We start from the raw sequence: 21,978 nt of genomic DNA on the forward strand, positions 1-21,978 counted from the left end.
AGTGGCTGCATCTTGTGAGACGTATGTGGTGGTAATAAAAGCATGTGTATTTTATTGTTTTTTAAACATGAATAACAATTAAGGAAAGTATGGCTGCTGTGGTTGTCCAGAATAAGAAGGACTGCCTCTTCAATCGATGCATGACTTGTAGTTTTAAAGTGTTGGAGCCATTCCAGAAATAAATCTTCAGTCATCAAACCTAATTTACTGCATCGATAGATAGACTCAGGAAGGCCTCGTTGATCTAATATTGGCGTTATACACTATGTGGGGTATATATTTATTAGTACAATAAAGACTTCAGACGCACTGATTGCACAGCACACAGTGTGGTTTTCACCTCGCTCTTAACTACCTACAACACCGACTTATTTTTGTCTTTTCTATGCCAGAACATTGCAATAATTTTGGACTGTTTTATCTACGTTAAATGTCCTCGCAGGACTAAATTTATACCACTCCATTATAACTTCGAAGTTGGAGAAAAATTGTTGAACTTTGTAGCTATTGAATGCCTTCACTCTGTTGACGCTTGTCGGTTCTGGTTTCCTTAGAGTTAAACTGGGGTTTCTTCTAAAAAAACCATATATTTAGTCTACACCAGCAAGTTGATTTACCAAATTAAATAAAGACTTTTAATTTTTTTCGGCGTATTCATATACCACACGCCTAAATCCAATTTGGGATATCCCTTGAAATAGCTTTAGCAAAAGTAAAACTTGGTTTTCAATTTCCGTTTCTTCAGGTTTTGTAAATGTTGCAGAACGTCCTAATCTAGCGGAAGTGCATACCCCAGTTTGTATTCTATCTCTGATTTTAAAATAAGAAGAAACACCATATCTCTTGCTAGTATTTTGAATACTGGTCCCATGTTGAATAGACTGCAAAACACTTTCCATCACCTTAACTGACCAAGAAGCAATTTGCGTGGTACTTTTTCTTTCACGAGGTACCTGAAAAGGAAAAAAAATTATTAAAAACCACACAGGTAACAATATTTAAGAAAGTTTAGGGTAACTATGATCACTATGGAGTAATCCCGCTCATAATGAGTGGAATTATCCCACTTCATTAACTAATGATCAATAGACTAGAAAACCATAACTGTATGCCTGTTCTCTAAACTGAATATATTTTCGAAAATCTACATTAATATTTATTCATATACGTTAAAATTATTAACTGTAAAAATACGGTATTTACTATTAAACCCAAGTAAGCACAATTTTAGATCAAATATCTGCTGAATTTATTCTTAATTACACCGACCTTACTATACAGCGGAATGAAACGAACTGAGCTCGCTATCTTTAAGGATAAAGAAACATACAAACCAGCATTGCCAAATCGCTTGCGTATTATGATTTTCGAGATAAATCAGTATGAGCGGCATTACCCACGTAAGCGTCATTCCCCAGGTTCCCCTAAATGGTGTCACGAAGGGTTGTGTGCTGTCCCCGCTCTTGTTTAATTTATATTGAGATACATTCTTTAAAATTGCTTTACACAACTTGAAATATGGTGTACAATTTAATGGAAAACTGATAAATACCATTAGATACGCAGAGGACGCAGTTATATTGAGCGATATCAAATGAATTGCAATTAAAGTTTATTAACGACGGGAGAGATGGAACTAAAACTTAATTATTCTAAAACAAAATATGTGGCATTTAGTCGCTGACCTTATCAAAATACCCAATTACAAATAGATGGAAAACCAATACAAAGAGTATTAATTTTAAATTTCTAAGGTATTACATTGCTGAACAATTGGATCTAAAAAAAAAAGATGAAATGTAGAACTGAGATGTCTCGTGCAACTTTTTTAAAAATTAAGTCTCTCTTCTGTAACGATACCTTGAAACTTCAACTTCGAAAACGCATGATTAAATGTTACATATGGTCAGTTGTGTCATATAATTTCATAGCATTGGGCCTTAAAAATATCTACTATAAACCGCTTCGAGGTGTTTGAAATGTGGTTGTATAGACTGGTTAGCTATATTACGGGAAAAACAGTATACTATTCTTCGACTAATTATGATGGCTAAGTGGAAGGACGCAGGGAAATGGGTAAAAAACAAGTCTCGTGGTAAAATTAAGTCAGAGAATGGACCAGGTTACGGAGAGTCGAACAAGTATTCAGAACAGCTCACGACAGAGAGTTTTGCTGTGTTATTGCCCAATATTAAAGGGGCTTAATCAGGCACGTTAAGAAGAAGAAGAAGCTGCCATTAATATTGATGATATAGGTGTTTATTTGGTTATTAAATGACTTTTATTGTCATTCTCATTGCTTTAGTTTTTTTTTAGTTGTTGTTGGTATTTTACTAGTACTATTTGTTATAATTTAAATAGGTCTATATCTACTTTAACCAGCTGCGTAAATTAGTAGACGCGAATAATTATTTTCGTCCAATGTTTAATTTAGATACATTTCTGTTAAAAATAACTGGGACCAAGTTTTTTTTTATCTTGCTTTATTTTATTACAGAAAATTTAATCTTCTTAAATTATATTAAAATTATTCAATTTTCATTCTATTCAATTTATTCTCGATAATTGATTGAAAAACTAAAGAGTCTAACAATATTGTTAACAATATTGAAAAATTAATAACAAGAAGTATTATCGGTATAGTTAAACATATTACCTATTTAATTCTATATAATGTAAAGTATTTCTAAATGAAATTGATATCAAACACTCGCCTCGCCGATAAAAATCTTTTATGAATAGTCAGTAACTACACACAAGCGCATTCCATAATGTAACAATTTTCATATAAAATTCAGATAGTTCATACCCATAGGTCACACATTATTATTGACTTACACACTTATTGAAAACGACTAATAGTAAGAGTGCCTGTCGCCAAAAAGTTTTGAAATAGATACTGTCTCCAACTTTGGGTACCGCTTCACTGTGTCTGACACAGTTTCTCTTTGCGACTTTTTTTGGTTCTGGAGACCCAAAAAAAATGGGTCATTTACCGCGTCTGATGCCTCATATAGATATAAGAAAGATGCCAACATGTAAAAAAAATGACGATGAAATTTATAGATAACCAGCTAATTTTTTAGGATACTTTCATTAACAGCAACTTTTCATGTTTTCTGCCTGAACTTGTTTTTCGTTTGTCTGACGATTTTCCTGGCTGATGGGTGAAAGTGTTCAAATTTATTACTATCAAACAATAGCTGATTAATAAGCGTCAGAAGTTTCTGACGAATTTGTTACGGCATAACTTGAGTCTGGTGAGAAAAAGTAATTCTAATGATGTAACTATTTTCTCTTTAGTTATAACATAGTTTAACAAATATTCAACTTTCTTGAAGTATTATAAAAAAATATACTGTATATTGGAAAATAACTTAAATAAATACCAAATATTGCATTAAAAAAAATATTGAATATTGAAATATTATCATCGCTACTGTCAAGGTTATCTTCCTCATCGCTGTCAGTTGCCTCAGAATCATTTTCAGCATCTGCCAATTAAATATTATTTACCTTAAGCGATGTTTTTTTCAACAGTTACGATATAAAACAAAAATTTTAAATAATTGAAAAACAGTCTTAATACAAAAAAGATACTTAAATGACAAATATAGTAAAATAGACTTAAGAAAGAAAAAAAAAGTTGGAAAAAAAATAGTACAGTTTAAATATTATACAATTGCAGGAAAAATTTGGCATAATATTTGGCATATTTGGCATAATAATATAAAGAACTTTGAGCTTGTCGATCAAAGACAAACCACTGTCATTTGGTTTCAATGAACTTGGTTGCCTCAAATGCGCGTTATACCATATAGGTATTTAAAATGATCGTGCTTGTAATTTGTTGCAACAATTCTTTTTTCGTCGGTAGCATACTTCAAGCATTAAGAGGTTTTATTATTATTATTATCCAGATTTAGCCATACGGCTCACACTCCCTCTAAGGGGAAAATTCACTCATCCCAGATACCTACGGTATCAAAAGGATTGAGCTCTGGTGGGACTCTTTCCATGTTATCGAGTCCTAGGTGACTTGGTATGTCGGTGTATCTCCCAAAAATGTTCGTACGAATCTGGACGTCGAAAGTAACACAGCTTTCTGCATAATCTTATATAGATGTTCATTTAGACCCAGCTTTTTTATGTTTTCTAGGAGGCTCTTCGGGATGACTCCAGTGGTAGAAAGAATAATAGGTATCGTCTGGGTACTTACCATTCTCCATTGTCTCCTGATTTGTATTTCTAGATCTCTGTACTTGGCGATCTTTTCGTTGTATTTAACACGTAAATTATTGGTGTTGGGTATCGCCACATCAATAAGTGTTGTTTGCCTAGTAATTTTTGTAGTATTTGTCATTTTCAAGCATTCTATAAGGAACGTATTGATAATAAGGAAGATGGTCGGTTTGGAGAAGTCCCAGTTTGTCAGCTAGTTCTTGGTGGATAATCTTTCCTACTGAGTCATGACGTTCTTTATAATCAGTACCGACAAATGCCTGGCAGCCACCGGTAAGATGTTGGATGGTTTCTTGGGCTTGGCATCTATATCGGCATTTGTCATTTTGGACTTGAGGATCTTTAATAATATATTTCAGGTAATTTTTAGTTGGAATAACCTGATCCTGAATGGCAAGTAGGAAACCTTCAGTCATGGGGAACATCTTTCCTGATGTCAACCAATAGTTCGACGCTGTATTGTCGACATATTCTTGGCTGATCTCATTTAGATCTCGCCCATGCAGAGGTTTACTCATCCAGGCGCGCATTTTGTCTTGCTTAGTCAGGTGGTTTATGCGCATTTCTTGTTCCCTCAGTTTAAGCGGCGTCGTATCATCTACTGCGCAAATTGCTCGATGTAAAGTAGATGTCTCAGCCTGTACCTGAAAATAAGTTCTTAAATTAGCAATTTGTTTATCCAATTGCTCACCTATATCCATAAGTCCTCCTCCCCCTTGATACCGCGGTAATGTTGTTCTCTCTACTGCACTACGTGGATGATGTTTTTGCGCCTTTGTGAGAAGTGTTCTTACTTTCCGCTGAAGACCCTCTATATCCGTTTTTGACCACTTTATAATACCAAATGAGTAGCTCAGCGCGGAAGAGGCGTACGTATTTAATGCCTTAAACAAATTTTTACTGTTAAGATATGACCGATGTAGTTGTTTTACTCTTCGCACGAACTCCGAAGTTAGTTCAGTTTTCATTTGTTTATGGTCAATTTTCCGCGCTTGTTTTACTCCGAGATATTTGTACATATCATTTTCACCCACTGCCTCGATGTTTTGGCCATCTTGCATATCGAAACCTCCAGGCTGAACCTTTCCTCTAACTATGTTTAGTATACGGCACTTGTCTAGTCCAAAATTCATACTGATATCATTTGAGAAATTTTCTACAGTTTTTAGCATCTCATCTAGGTGGTTTCGAGTGGAAGCCATTAATTTTAAATCATCCATATACAACAGATGATTAAGCTTCGCTACAACAGTGTTGTTATTTTTGATGCTAAAACCTGAGTCAGTAGAGTTCAGCAGCTGAGATAGTGGGTTCATTGCTAGGCAAAACCAAAGTGGACTCAACGACTCCCCCTGGAAAAGCCCCCGGTTAATAGGGATATCTTCAGTTTCGATATTAATTTCACCCGGTATTTGAAGGTGAATTTTAGTCTTCCACTCTGCCATTATATGCTTCAAAATGGTCACGAGATTATCATTGACTTTATATAATATTTTCAATATATTTATAAGCCATTCATGCGGTACTGAATCAAAAGCCTTCTTGTAGTCAATGAAGGCAGTAAAAAGGTTTCTTTTTTTGGTGTATGCCTGGTAAGAAATGACTGAGTCGATAATAAGTTGTTCCTTGCAGCCCATGGACCCCTTAGCGCATCCTTTCTGTTGAGGCTCTATGATATTGTTCAGAGCACAATGTTGGTAGATACGCCGGGCCACACAGGATGTGACCAATTTGTACAAAGTTGGAAGACAAGTAATTGGGCGATACTTTGCTGGATCTTGTGTGTTACTTTGATCCTTCGGTATTAGATAAGTGGTTCCCTGAGTAAGAAATTATGGTATTTTCTGTGAATTAGAAATAATATTAATAATAAATGCTGTTAAAAGCTCATGAACACTCCAAAACTTCTTTAGCCAGAAGTTTTGAACTCTGTCTGGTCCAGGAGATTTCCAGTTATGAAGCTCTTTGATAATGTTCGAGACTTCTTCAGTGGTGAAAGGTTTATAAGAAATATTACTGTAGTGTTGACAGTTGTTCGTCGTTATTATTATTATTATTATTTTTTTTCGTATACGAGTTCATTGAAACCAAATGGTAGTGATTGGACTTTGATCAACAACAATTATAAATATTAGTGGTTTGGCTGAGCTAAAAGTCCGTCTTTTGAAAATATATCTTCAAATACTTAAGGTACAGTGTTGATTTTATTTAACTAGTTTTAATTATAAGCAAGAATTTCCATTACGCCAAATTTTTCTTGCAATAATATTCAAATTTTACTACTTTGTACAATATTTGTCACTTAAGTATATTTTCTTTATTAAGACTGTGATTTTCAATTAATTGAAATTTTTGTTTTAATCTTGAAAAAGCCATGTTTTTTCTGTAAATAATATTTAATTTGCAGATGCTGAAAATGATTCTGCTGAAATGGGGCAATGGACAGCGATGAGAAAGATATCTTTGATAGTAGCGACGATAACAATAGTGATGGGAGTGACGACAATTTAAAAATTTAGTTAATTTTTTTGTTCTATATTGATAATGTACAAAAATTTTTACATTGACTATATAATATTTTTTATTTTAATATTTGATATTTTTGGCATTTGTTTAAAAAAATTGTGTAAACAATTACGGTCCAAACATTTCGCCCGGCACCCTCCAGATTTGTTTAACGGGTACATTTTTCCTTCAGATTTGTTTAAAGGAAACATTTTTGAACAGGAATTGTAAAGAAACCGAATCAGAAGCATTCTTCCTACGGGAGCGGCCTCACAACGTGGATTACTAAAAGATAACGAATATTTTAAAAGAAAATATATCATCATCATCAGTAAGCTTTACAATCCCTAAAGTTTGTAGCTAACGCCATGGCATTCAAGATCCTATTCTTGGGTGAGGTGGATTATTTCTCTACGTTATTTACAGCTAGCTGTGTGTCTTTGCTGCAGTCGTGAATTCATGTCCTTGTACTAAACTTTCCGGTCTTTAACATTCATTATTCTTATATAATCTTCTACATCATCCAACCATCTTCTTCTAGGCCTTCCTCTACACCTGGACATAGTGGTGTCCAGTTAGTTATCCTATTTAGCATATCTGAGTGTGGACGTTTCTAAAAATACCCTATCCATTCTAAGCAAAGAGATTTTATGTATCTAATCATATTTTCTTCAATTTTTTTTTAATTTCAGCATTTGTTTTGTTTCTTCTTTCTTCCTGTTTTCTTACATTGGGGCCCAGTATCGTTCTCATTATTTTTCTTTCAAATTTCAGTAGGTTATCTTCCTCTTTCTTTTTAAACGTCGTTGTGTTTATCCTGTATGTAACAACAGGACTTATTAAGGTCTTATATAGGTTTTTTTGTTGCCTTACTTATAGTTTTGCTACTTAACAGATTTCTTTTCTTCCATATATTTTTTTGACTTTTAGAATTCTTTTCTCTGTTCTCTCTTTTCTAGTTACTCCGGTTACTCCCAAGTAGCTAAAGGTGGATACAGTTTCAAATTTGTGGTTCTGTGTCATTCGTCCCTATCGTCATGTATTTGTTTTGTGCTGGTTTATCTCTAGCCCTATTCTCTTTGCTTCCTTATCTAATTTTTTAATTGCTCTTATAAGTGCCTTCTTATAAGTGTCTGCATATGCCTTTACTTAATTACTTAAAGTTGATCTGTAATAATGTTTTTGTTTAGAAAGTTTGTCCTCCTGATTATTGCTTTTAATATCAGGTTAAACAGTGTCGGGGAGATAGTCCCCTTGTTTCACGCCTTTGTTTACTTTGATCTCCTTAGAAGTTGTTCCGTTGAAACTTATCTTTGCTGTGGTATTCTTTAGACTCACTGTTAGTGTATGTCTCAATTTTTCTGGAACTCCAAAATTTTTCGTGCTATTAATTGTATCAAAGGCGCTTGTGAAATTTGTGGATATGTGCATTTCTCTGTTGTATTCTCTTGATTTTTACATTATTTGCTCCACTGTATGTATGGAATTAATTGTCGATCTCGCTAGTCTAAACCCATTTTGATATTTTCTTACTATTCATTTTGCACATGACTTAAGTCTCATGTTTATTATGTTTGCTATAATTTTGAATGTGTTATTTGATAAGGCTATTGCTCTTTAAGTCTCTTACTACATCCGATCTCCTTTTTATAGATAGAGCCTACAACACCTGTGTTCCAATCATCTGGTAGTGTGTTTTCTGTCAGTTCTTTTGCGTTTTTAATTTCTTTTTGTACTTTTTCTTCTGTGGGAATTTCAGTTTCGTCGTGATCTTATACTATTGGTCTAACTTTGTCATCGCAGTGTGTTACCTCTGTAGTGAATAGCATTTTTTCGTGATATTCTTTCCATACTCTGCTGATCTGTTTATCTTCAAATACGATTGCTCCTTTTTGGTTTTTTAGTCCTCTTGCGTCTGACTTTTTTGTAAAATTGTTTTATTTTTCTGTCGTTTTCAATATCTTCTAGATTTTTATTTAATCAGTCATTTTTCTGGTTTTTTTGGTATTTTAAAAATAATTGTTTAATTAAAAGAATTTAAAAGTTTTTTAAAAATTGGTATCTTCGATGTTCGAAAAACGAAATGGTAAATAAAGAATTTCTAATTATATTCTTTGTTGATTTCCAAAAAAATGATTAATTAAAAAGTAAAATACTCCAAGAACTAGCCTACTACTATTACATTTTCCCTAATTTTTTTTTGCTTGTATTAAAGTTGTCTTTTTCGCTTGAACTAATCTTAGTATATGAAATATATAATGTAGCTAGAAATCTACAAATTGGAATTATTTAACACTTTATAAGGAAAACGGCTGTCTCTCACACTCGTCATTCTTCTTAACGAGCATAATAATATTTACAATTATCGGAGTAAAAATAGCCATTAATGTGAACAAACTCAAATAAAAAAAAACGTGAAGATAAAAATGCGAAGATAAAAATGGTATAAAAATAAATTCTCGACAACCGTGACCAATCTCAAGAAGATTTATTTCTGTTAATAGGCACAAAACATTCTTTACAGGATGATTATAACCGGTATGTAACAAGAGGTACGATCTAATTCATCTTACAGTTTAAGGTGTTAAGAGGTACATAACTGTAATTGGTAAATGTGTGGATAAATTTATCTTGCCTCATGTGAAGTTTTTCGTAGAAACTATTAATCTGGGTACGTACGTTGTATAAATCAAGAAACAGAACATCTACCTTTACTTATTTTTTGTTAAAATGTTAAAGTCGCTTATATTTATTATGATTCTGATCCCTACATAACTATTTAAGAGAAAAAAAAAAGAAGTAACAAAGAAACGAAACTAAAACAAATAATGAACAAGGAAGGAACAATAATAAACGACGATAAGACGAGATTTTTTTGTGCTCACTTCACACACTTTGAAGCTGCCTCCGCTTGGTATCTTTGGCCAGTCTTGCACATTTGAAAGAAATATTTGTGAAAAGGTCGATTTTTATGCCGTAGTCAATAAAATATTTTTCTTGTACCATTTTTGCTGTAGTATTCCAGAATTTTTGCTGGTTCCGTTATGGTAGTACATCTTTCAAGGTTAAAATTTGTCACCCGTAGGAACTCCAAAAATTGGGTCCAAATAGAGCTTCTGGACGTATGCGTGTTCAATGGGACATTTTCTGAAACCAATTTTTTGATTTCTTGACCTGACTGGCATTCAAATCTTAATTTTTTGTCTGGATTCATTATATCTGTCCAAAATTAATTAAGCGCCGATGACGTTTGTCAATTTGACCACAATAGAATTACCAGACACCTTCGTGACGGATCTGTCTTAATTTTGTCGCTGAGAAATCACGCGCAGGAAGGAGTTGGAAACGTTGTCAGACGTTGCTATGACGTTTTATCGGTTAAAAAGAGTCTAGTAAAATAGTCAGATAAAAATTGTTACATTCACAAGGTATTTTATAAATGAAGTTTTTTATCTCTTCTATGTGCTGTTGTGTTTAGTTTTAGAAAGAATAGATCTCAGTGTGTTATTTATTTTGAATGTTGTTATGATGTTGTATGGAATGGAAAGCTGGACACTAAAAGTGGATAACATAAAGAAGTTAGAATCATTTGAGATGTGGTGCTATAAAAGGATTTTGAAAATACCATGGACCCAACGAGTTACAAATGCAGAAGTGTTAAGAAGGCTACAAAAGGATTGCGAGGTCATAAAGCACATCAAAACAAGAAAGCTGGAATATTTAGGCCACATTACCAGAGGTGCGAAATATGAGATATTAAGGCTCATAATGCAAGGTAAAATCAAGGATAAAAGATCCATAGGAAGACGAAGAATTTCCTGGCTGAGAAACCTAAGAGTGGTATAGTTGCAGCTCAGTAGATCTTTTTAGAGCAGCCGCCAATAAGGTACGGATAGCTGTGATCTCCGATAGGAGAAGGAACTACAAGAAGAAGAAATGATGTTGTATTTATCCTCTTCTTTCTAATACTTCTGATAAACCTTTTTCATATGGGAAATTGTCAAAAGCGTAGTTAAAAATGCATTCACGTTACTTTGAGTTTAGAATGACTGGGTAACAGCAAAGATAACAAAGTCGTAGAGGTAATGCCTGAGATACTATAGATCGCTGAAGATACAACGAAAGCCTCTTAGGAATAAATGACCCTACAGATCGATTTTATATCTCTAGGTCAGTGTCACAGAAATGGCTGACTGCTACATGATAACAACCCGCTCTACGATCGGTTTATCTTTTAATGAGCTCTTTTTAAAAACATAGGTAAGCGAGAATGCAGTAATTCAGGCGCGTATTCGGTAGGAACAGTAATGGATTCAAATTAGAACACAATGAAAGGTTAGCCAATACTTACACAAGAAGATATGGTACGGAATGTCATTTTATATGGAAGCAGGACATCATTGGTGTTAATTGAAAAAGAAAACACGACTGCTCAAAACCATATGCAAAATATTCTAGAACATAATATCTTCCGTGAATAGAAAAATAAATTTTAAAACTGAATAATACAAGGCCTTTTTTGACGCCCAAGTTAGCTTTTCCCTAGCCTGCTAGATTTCCTCATCTTTAACCCGTTGAACATACATAAAACATGATAGATAGGAAATTGTTGCAACCTAAGACAAGAAGTAGAAGCAGTTCACGTCGCTTGCCTCTTCCTCAAGAAGAAATTGATCATCTGATTGGGAACATACTGATAAGAGTTGAAGATTTTACTTACCTACTTACTTAATCAGTAGACCCATTTGTACCTTTCGGTGTTGGGCCGTTTACAATACAATTCACTAATATTTGACAGTCTTCTGAGGTGTCCTAGCTCTTAACGAACTTTCTCCATTCCTTCCTATTGGATGCCATCTGTGTTGCTTCCTGCCAAGTCTTACCCTTACTCTGCAGTATCTGCGAGATGTCACTGTTCCATTCTTTAATGGGTCTTCCTCTTCTGTTCTTCCCTATTGGTTTGGCGTCCCACACTCTTTTTACTTGTCTATTATTGTCCATCCGGGTTAGATGTTCGAACCATGCCAATTTTTTCTCTTTGAGTGACTCGAGTATCGGTTTGATTTTGAGTCTTTCTCTTATTTCTTCATTTCTGATTCTATCCGTTCTTTTAACTCCTATCGTTCTTCTGAGGTATTTCATCTCTGCTGCCTAAATTCTGCTCTGATGTCTTTTGTTTAATATCCAATTTTCTGCTCCATATGTCACTGTAGGTCTATATATTGTTTTGTATATTGTCCTCTTGGTCTTTGTTTATATTTTTTTGTTATTAAGGAATCCTCTATTTAGTGCTTGGAATAGTTTTCCTGTGTTTTTCATTCTGTTGTTAAGATCATCCTCGATGTCTCCTTTGTTGTTGATTACTGTTTCTAAGTATTTGTATGAATTTGTCTGTATTATTTTTTGTTGGTCTATCATTACTTCTATTTGATCTTCCGTCCCTTGTTTCCTTGATATTTTCATTATTTGAGTCTTCTCTTTGTTTACGTTTAAGTTGTATTTGCTTGCTTCTAGGTTCCATTTCTCTAAGTTGTATTTTAGGTTTTATGCAGTTTCCGCAATTAATACTATGTCGTCTGCAAATATACACATCTCAGCATTTATCATTTGCATTCTGTTCCAACCGATGCAGTATTTCTTGAATGTTTTCTTACATTCTTTCACTATCTCATCTATTACATTTATGAATAGTACTGGGCTGAGACTTCCCCCTTGTCTAACTCCTTGGGTTGTTTCAAATGGTTCTGACTGTATATTTAACATTCTTACTGTATTTGTTGTTTTCATGTGTATACTCTTTGTTGCTTCTATCAGTTCTTCACTTACTTGTTTCTTCTTTAGGCTTTCCCATATATCTTTTCTTTTTACTGAGTATAATGCTTTTTCCATGTCTATAAAGCTCAGATGTATTTCTTTACACCTTTAAAATCTTGAAGATTTTAACTTAAACTTAAATATCTTTTTTAAATATTATTAAAAAACTTTTTAATATCTTGTGAATCAAGTGTATTTTCTGGTGGTTTTTGAGTCATTTTACTCTGGATGTTTATATAAGTTTCAGAATACTTAACCTTGCGTATTTTTTCACAAAGTTGTCTTATTACAAAAGTGACGTCATACTCACGTTACACATATGGTTTGATTATGTGAATATACGACTTCTTAAATCAATTAATATTAGCTGAAAATTTAAATTCTAAATTGTAGATAAAGGAATAATCTTTTCATATTTTTCTGAAGCTATGATTTTTCTGACAGATATTCTTAAGCTAAAGTTGATTTCATGTAATCGAATGAACTATCTTTCAATAAGGTGTCTTAGGAACGCAACTTAAAAATATTGATAATATCATTTTATAGTAATTTAAAGAATTTACTAAGTAATCCAAACAAAATTTGTTTAATTTATTAATGTTTTCTATCTTGAGAACGATTTCCGAAATGGAAATCAAAATATACTTATAAAAAATAAACTTATTTTAAAGCAAAATTGTGGCTTATTTCCTAATAATATTAGTAAATGTTTCCACATTGTAGCCCTAAGATCTTTTGTGTATATCCTATATTTATGTTTGCTGGGTTCAGATAGGCTTTAACGGCAATTACTAAAATTATTTTTTCCACGTTCCTTGGTGATTTTTATCGCAGTGTTTTCACTTAATTTGTAGTGGTTTCTTATCATCTTCAGAAATTTTTCAGTAACGGGATCCTTCTGCGTGGTTTCTTAATGGATGGGGTTAGTGTTTATTTTACAGAATAAGCGAACATAACCTAGCATGAGGGGCAACTACTAGTGTTCCATCCTCCCAAGGGCTCTCGGGAACGGGGAGAAAGAAACGGCCATCTTATGTCTAAACATATTTTTCTATTTATTATTATAATAATAGTTTTCTGTGTGTGTACAATAAAGTTTATTCTAATTAACTTATATTTTTTGTATGTTATATTTGCATTTTTTCATATCTTTAGCATGAGCATATTATGTTTTATTCTACATAATTTTTAAACGATTAACATTGTCAATTTTTTGAACGTTTGTTATATGACATATGCATTATTTTAAAGTACTATTTAACATTTAAGACTAGTTTGCAAGTGATTCGGTTATTTGATTATTATTTTGTATCTTAGTACCTATATTTTATATATTTTCATAGTGAGTTTTATCAGGAAATTTGGCAGGAATATCAATTTTATGAAACTAATATTGTGCTAGCAACGTTGTTGGATAATACAGTTTTTACTAAATTAATTACTTCAATTTTAAATCCGGCACTATTCAAAGTTTTTACATAGTTTTGTTTATTTGTTAATCAGCCAACAACTACTTCTAAATAGTTCCCTGTTCGCAGTTCTTGTCGACTCTTCTTGTGGTCCTCAACAAGATTAATCAAAATATTTACATTCAGATTAAAAATAACCATCGATGTGAACAAACTCCAATGAGATGCAAAAAAGTAAGCGAGATGAAAAAACATCGAGATAAAAATGACATTAAAATAAATTCTTAACAACCATAACCTATCTCAAGTTGAGTTATTTCAGTTAAAGTAGGCTGTAAAAGAACGCAATAAGATAGAAAAAACACATGCAAATAAAGTACTGGAGAAAGAAACGTTAGGTCAACGAACTAAGATATGTAGCCGTCTTTGTCCCACGCATGGGTCGGCTTAGTTTTAACCAGTGACGGAACTGCGAGGGTGTTCGCCAAGAAACGGTATTTAAATATTCGCGTTTTAAAGGTGTTTCGTTATTTAAATCTGATTATAATTGCACAATAACCGAGATTTCTCTAATATTAAAAATAAATATGGAGAATTTCTTAAAATATGGCTCAAAATAAATGAAGGAATTGACGAATTTAGAACAAACTTTCGAATATATTAGGTAGTTATTAATCGCGCATATTGAATGTTTTTATGGCAGAATATTTATTGTCATTTATGCAGTTGTAACAAATTTGAAGAGACATGTAAATTATATCAAGATCTAATAATTAGTGGTACCTTGTTCTTCTTAGCGTAAAATTCTCAGGAAATTGCGAAAGATCACGATTTTGTGCTTTGCTTTCTTAATTTCTTCACTTTATATCAAGTAAAAAATATTTATGACATATTTTAAAAAGTCTTTAAAAATACAGAGTGATTGATTAGTGTGAGGAATCTCAATAGATCTGTTATAGTAAAAATTACAAAAAAAGTTATTGACAAAAATTGTAGGTAGCTTTAAACTACAAATTTTAAAATAAGTCACAATCTTACAGGGTGTTCCATAAGATGGTGGCAGACCAAACTTATGTTTTTTTAAACGGAACACCGTGTATTTTATTTTAAATTTAAAATCTGCTTTACTTCCACCTCACAACAATGTAAAGTTTTATTATGTTATACCGGGTATTTCAAAAGTTATAACCAACATTACTTGAAAATCGTATCAAGTTTAACTCCCTGTTTAATTAAAAAGGAGTATAGGAACATTGATCTATTGCAACCATAGTTTATTAATAATTGTAAAAAATTATAAAACATATTCGTTTTCATAATATTTGTTAAATCAAATACAGGGTAAGTCAAAATGCAAGTACATTATTTTCTTTGTAATTATAAATAGAACACCCTGTATTTTATATCACTATCGAAAAGTACTAATATCGTACTTCAAATTTTATGAAGTACTCCCTATACCTAAAATTATCAGTTTTCTAGATATTTTTATTTTTTCATCAGAGTATTAATTTGGTAGATATTTTAACGTTTACCAATAATTATTATGATTTATCCATGATTGATTAGTCAGAAACTGACAGTTTGACATTATTGTTTATTAATTCAGTATTGGGGTACACCGTAAATTAGCAACAATTATTATTTAGCAATTCAGTAACTAATTCAATTTAAATCACCAATAAAGAATTTTACTACTGATGAAATGGTAGATATGATCTGGATATTGGGGGAATGCAATAAAAATTCATTACTATCAGCTAGAATTTATCAAGAACGGTATCCAGATAGGCGGCAACCTAGACAAGATACATTTAAAAAATTGAAAGATCGATTTAACCGCACTGGTTCAGTCAATTATGAAAAACATGAACGAACAAAAACTAGTGTGACAGAGGAAAACGAAATGAGTGTGTTGATGGCAGTTACAGAAAACCCACACACAAGTATAAGGAATATTTCCAATGAACATGAACTTAGTTACTACTCTGTTCTTCTAAACATTCTATCTAAAAACAAGATGCACCCTTATCATATTCAAAAGCACCAAGAATTAATTAATGATGATTTTCAGAAACGAATAGTATTTTGTGAATGGGTCTTAGAAAAAATTAATGAGCAGAGAGATTTTTGATTATGTCCTATTTGGTGATGGAGCTACATTTCATCGAAACGGTTCTGTTAATAGGCATAACTTTCACTACTATTCAACAAGTAATCCATACCACATAGTAACACATAGTCAAACAAGATGGTCTCTAAATGTGTGGGGAGGTATCGTCGGTAAACATGTAGTAGGACCATATTTTTTTAAAGATAACTTAAATAGTGAGATTTATTTAGATTTCATCGTAAATCAGTTACCGATATTATTAGAAGAGGTTTCACTTAATATACGTGAACAAATGTGGTTTCTACATGACGGTGCTCCTGCGCACCACAACGAAATAGTACGTGGTGAACTTAATGATCAGTTTGGTGAAAGATGGATAGGAAGATATGGACCGGTAACGTGGCCCCTAAGGTCACCAGAATTCAATAAAATGGACTCATTTTTTTGGGGTTGTGTTAAGAACGAAGTATATAAAATACCTCCAACAAAAAGGGATGATATGAAAAATAGAATCCAAATTGCATTTCAAAATTTCTTTACAAATGCTTAGTAATGTAAGCAACTCTTTCAATGACCGCTTTTAAGTATGCATAGATGTTTTGGGAGGTCATTTTGGACACCTTACTTAAGTAAGATAAGTTAAAATTACTGTTGATTTTTATTTTTCTATGTGTTCTAATTTTTTTTTATTTTCCGTCGGTTATTTTTTATAAATTTGTTTTGAAATAAATTGTTTTCCTTTATGTGTCGATATTTTGTTACTTAATTAATAAACAATAATTTCAAACTGTCAGTTTTTGACAAATCAATCATGACCAACTCACAATAATTATTGGTAAACGTTAAAATATCTACCAAATTAATACTTTGATGGAAAAATAAAAATATCTAGAAAACTGATAACTTTAGGTGTAGGGATTACTTTATAAAATTTTAAGTACGATATTGTACTTTTCGATAGTGATATAAAATACAGGGTGTTTTATTTAAAATTAACAAAAAATTAATGTACTTGCATTTTGACTTACCCTGTATTTGATTTAACGGATATTATAAAAACGAATATGTTTTAAAATTTTTAACAATTATTAAAAAACTATGGTTGTAATAGATCAATGTTCCTATACTCCTTTTTAATTATACAGGGAGTTAAAGTTGATATGATTCTCAGGTAAAATATTGGTTATAACTTTTTAAATACTTGGTATAACATAATAAAACTTTACATTGTTGTGATGTGGAAGTGAAGCAGATTTCAAATTTAAAATAAAATACAGGGTGTTCCATTTAAATAAACATAAGTTTGGTCTGCCACTATCTTATGAAAACACCCTGTAAGATTGTAACTCATTTTAAAATGTGAAGTTTAAAGCTGACTACAATTTTTGTCAATAACTTTTTTTTGTAATTTTAACTATAACTGATCTAGTGAGCTTTCTCACACCAATCAATCACTCAGTATATAAATTTGGAAATATATATATTTTATGTCTATTTAGAGTTTTAATTTGTATAAGTTTTGTAATCACACAAGATGACAAAAACCCAATTTTAGTATTAAAGCATCTTTAAATATTTATTTATTGGTATATTGGACATGCAAAAGTCGTTTGCAAAACAAAATGCCCAAGATAAAATATACTGAAGAGTGATGTATACATTATATATTACTTGGGGAAGGCAGAAGGACATAAAAATAACGGAATTGCCATAATTCTTAAAGAAGAGATCTGTGACTGTTTTGAATTTTGTTTCTATTAATGACCGCATCACGATGATACAGCTACAAAGTAAATTAATTAAAATTATTTTATAACAAGTCTATGCACCAACAGTTGTCAAACTCGATGAAGAAATTGGGCAATTCCGGAGCCAAATTAAACAAATTTCAAAGTTTTCGAGTATCAAAAAATACGGAGTTACTATTATTATGGAAGACTTTGACACATAAGTTGGTACTGAAAGCACCCAAGATATAATTGGACAGTAGGGACTTGATGAGAGGAACGTAATCAAGAGTACAAAATAGTCAGAAACTAAATTAACTACATCATCCTTAATAAAAGAGTTGGTAACAGTATTAGATCTGCAAAAATATATCCGAGTAGGGATATAGCAACTAACTATAATTTGCTTTGAACTGATCTCGAACTAAAACTAAAAAGAATAAAAGCTTCGACTACATTTTAAGACTGAAAAATAACTAGAAGGATCTAAACAAGCAAATCTTCTTCTTTGTCAACCATTTTTAATCCACTGCTGAATGTAGGTCTCGCCCAATTGTTTCTATCTTTCTGTATCTTGCGTCAATCTAATCCACTGTTTGCCTGCCACTGCTCTTATGTCATCTACCCATCTCTTTTGAGGTCTTCCCATGCTTCTTTTCATCAGTGGGATATTTATGAATTATTTCCAATACATTTTGTAATACAGATGTATTGCAAATGTATGTAACTATTTACAGATGGAAAAAATAGTGTAAAAGGATTTCACCGTCTACTTAATCATATCGAACTGATTAGTAAAAATTTCGAAATAAGCCTTAGTATTGATAAAATAAAAATAATGATAAGCAGTAAAAATTCAATTGTAAATTACCGCTTCTCCAAAAACACAAAAATATTATAACGAATTCCGAGTTTTACATCTGTATTTGGGATGCAAAGTAACAACCTTCGATATGTGTTATTGCAGAAAATGTTTTGCAAAGAATATTAAATACCAAATTCTGCTTTGCACAGTTAAATATAGAAAAGTTACATATTTTGGTCATATAATAGTAAACGAGAAATGTAACTATATCCGTCAGGTGATAATACAAGGTAAATTAAAATGATGCATGTAAATTAGAGCGGCTGGTATACAAACATATATGGACCATAATAATCGCCCACGTCCCATAGGATCTCATACTACAAAAAACACAATGTAGATTGATTGTTATGCAATCACAGCATTTAAAGAAATCTTGCCAAGCACATTATGCTTCATCAAAATTCTAAGTATCTGATGTGTGGTTTTCATTATCTTCAATATATTTTCTCCAAATGATAAATATATTAAATACATTTTTGTTAAATTAAAATAGTTTTTAGCTCGTATAATACCGTCATATTAGTTTAATTTAAAACAACGTAAATAATTCTAAATTCAATCAAAATTTTGGTGGATGAGCTGGTTTCAGGAATCTAACATTTTATATAAAGGGTGAGCCAAAAATGCTCAATAATAAAATTTATTATTTATATAATAATAAAATTTATTATTAAGCATATTATTTAATCGTCCTAGATAATTCACTTCGTCCTCTTTGATCCACTTTATTGGTGTTTTTACCACTGAAGCATATTAAAACAAGGAGTAATGTAAGTTATGTAGGAAGCATAAAGAAATTCATTTTTGTAGCATTTTTAACAATATTTTACCAAATAAATCTAGAAGCAGTTTTATCTTTCAAACAAATCTTACGTGTCATCCACATATACCTACTTGAATATCTTTGCAATAGCTATAAAAATTAAATGTGATGAATGAGGACACAAATAACTGATACTGAAAAAAAAACGTCTCGTAATATGCTATACATATTTAAGATAGTCTATTGCAATGCACTCGATCTCATACAGAAAGTGTGCCACGTATTCCAGCAATATGCTAAAAGCAAATAATTGCATTAGACGAAAAGCTTTGGCTTATTTAAGGCAATACATATATTTGGGCAGAAAAATCGACAGTTTGTTTAACCAAAGAGATTATACAAAGAATAAAAATTGCAAAAACCGGATTCATAAACATAGTCTGCTACAAAAACTATCAAATATGAAACATTTCCTACTCGCTCGATTAAAAGCTATTATTAGTATTAAAAAGGGAGCTCTAAAAGTCCAGCTTTTGAAATGTCGATGTATCGAAAAATTCTATGCTACAAACAGAATAACAAATGAAATTTTCATAAGAACTATGCATACCTGACAGTAGATTCTAGATACAATAACAATAAAAAATAAAGACAGAAGTCATATTTGAGACATACAATGAGGTCTTATAATGAGACAGAAAATGAAAACTAAAGAATTTTATTTTTATTTTAGTGCCGAAAACAGAAATGTAAATACTATAAGGTTTGTATGTTCTTTGACGATTTCCGAAGTAGAAATTGAAACGTCAATAAAATTATTTTAACCTTCAATTCTGGCTTTTTCCCAATAAAATAGTATCTACTTTAAAATAATGCCACAAGAAAAGAACAATAATAACTTCAGAACAATACTTTAAGGTTTGTTCAAAATATTAAAAAATAATAATGTTTTACAATGTTTGATCATGTATAAATATGTAATTTAAAAAATGTCAAGTAATGTCACAGAGGACAATCCAAAACAATTTAATTCAAAATTAAATATAAAATATCATACTAATTTAAAAAATAAACTATCTTGATAAAGTTATTATTTCTGGTCAGATTAAAAAAAATAAAATAAAAAATTAGGCAAGTTCCCTGTTGGCAGCTGTTTAAGATAGTATTTCCTTAACACGCTCGTAGTTTTTGTCAGATGTACACCTTCAGATATCTCTTATACAATTTAATCCGCTTTCAAAATATCCCTACAGGTCATATGTCCTAATTATATAAACACTTGCAATCACAAAACAAGTTCCTATTATAATCAAGCGAACTATTAGTACCAGCATTATTTCAGTATTTTTTCTGAACTTTCCCTTCCAAGGCTATTTAGTTACGCCTCTGTCTTATATGTATACATGCACACAGCCTCCTATACTTAACAGAATCTGTGTAGGGTAGGTCAATGCATTTTATACTTGTTTTATTTTTCGAGTTGAAACACTCTTTCGTTTCTTTTGTACACTTTTTAGTTTAACGTTTGAAAATATATGTATATACGACGATCTATCGCTATATATACTCGTTATTTATATACCGGAAGAGGACGCGCTTTTACTAAAATCTTATTCAATTCTTTTAATAAGAAGTACTTTAGATAAACTAGTTACATAAATGGTAGATTGGTTGGTTTTGAAGAAATAAGGAAATTTTTCGGAGAATAGGATCGCTGGGACAAAATAATGCAGCTCTAACAAATTTAATCAACGGATTAATGACAGGATTTTTATCTCTAGTTAAGCTATTCTTACTCGACAATACCTACGTAATAAATAAACTAAGCAAAATATGGTATACGTACCTGAGGATAATAATAAAGAGTACTAGAGGAGAATGGAATGCTAAAATGGAAAAAGGACGTGTCGTCTTCATTAAATGAATTATTTTCTTTGTAACAGAGATTTAGCATTATCTCTAAAAATACGATTGACTAAATGTTAGGTATACCATGTTGTATACTATAGAATTAAACCGTAAACGCTGAATTGAAAGACAATACCAAGACTTAATTAACTCCTTTGAAGGTGGACCTTTAGAAGAATGCTAAAGATTATATTGGTGTATTACGTTACGAAGGACCGAAGGACAAAGCATTAAGAAAAATGATGAAAATAACTACAAAAAAGTCAGAAAACTGCAATTCTCGGACCTCCATACTAAAAATGGAATTTGAAGAATAAGAAAAAGCAAAACCTGTTGTCTTATTCTTAACTTAAAGCTGAGAATTCATTAAATAATAACTCTTAGTTAACAATCGAAAAGATTTATAATCCTAAAGTAAGGCACAATTTTGTTGCATGAGAGCTCGATTTCTTAATTTTTTTGTAATAAAAATATTGATACAAGAATTCTTCCTGATGAATTTTAACGATGAATTAATAATGTAACTAAAAAAAAATTTACCAAAGTTTTGATAAATACATGAATATATATGTACATTACAAAAATAAGTTATCTTAACAGAGAATTGCTTTTAGTTCTTTGACATATGT

At 31.6% G+C, this 21,978-nt stretch overlaps 1 long non-coding RNA gene across 1 annotated transcript in view; it reads right to left on the reverse strand.

Moving 5' to 3' along the window:
- Nucleotides 1–902: 902 nt before the first annotated feature.
- Nucleotides 903–21,978, reverse strand: part of LOC140437423 (uncharacterized) — a 116,863-nt gene continuing 95,787 nt past the window's right edge. Inside the window, exon 3 of the long non-coding RNA XR_011950376.1 lies at nt 903–953. This is a non-coding gene — a long non-coding RNA (uncharacterized lncRNA). The remainder of the gene's footprint in view (nt 954–21,978) is intronic.

The sequence above is a fragment of the Diabrotica undecimpunctata genome, chromosome 3 (assembly GCF_040954645.1).
Source record: "Diabrotica undecimpunctata isolate CICGRU chromosome 3, icDiaUnde3, whole genome shotgun sequence".
NCBI classification, from domain to species: Eukaryota; Metazoa; Arthropoda; class Insecta; order Coleoptera; family Chrysomelidae; genus Diabrotica; species Diabrotica undecimpunctata.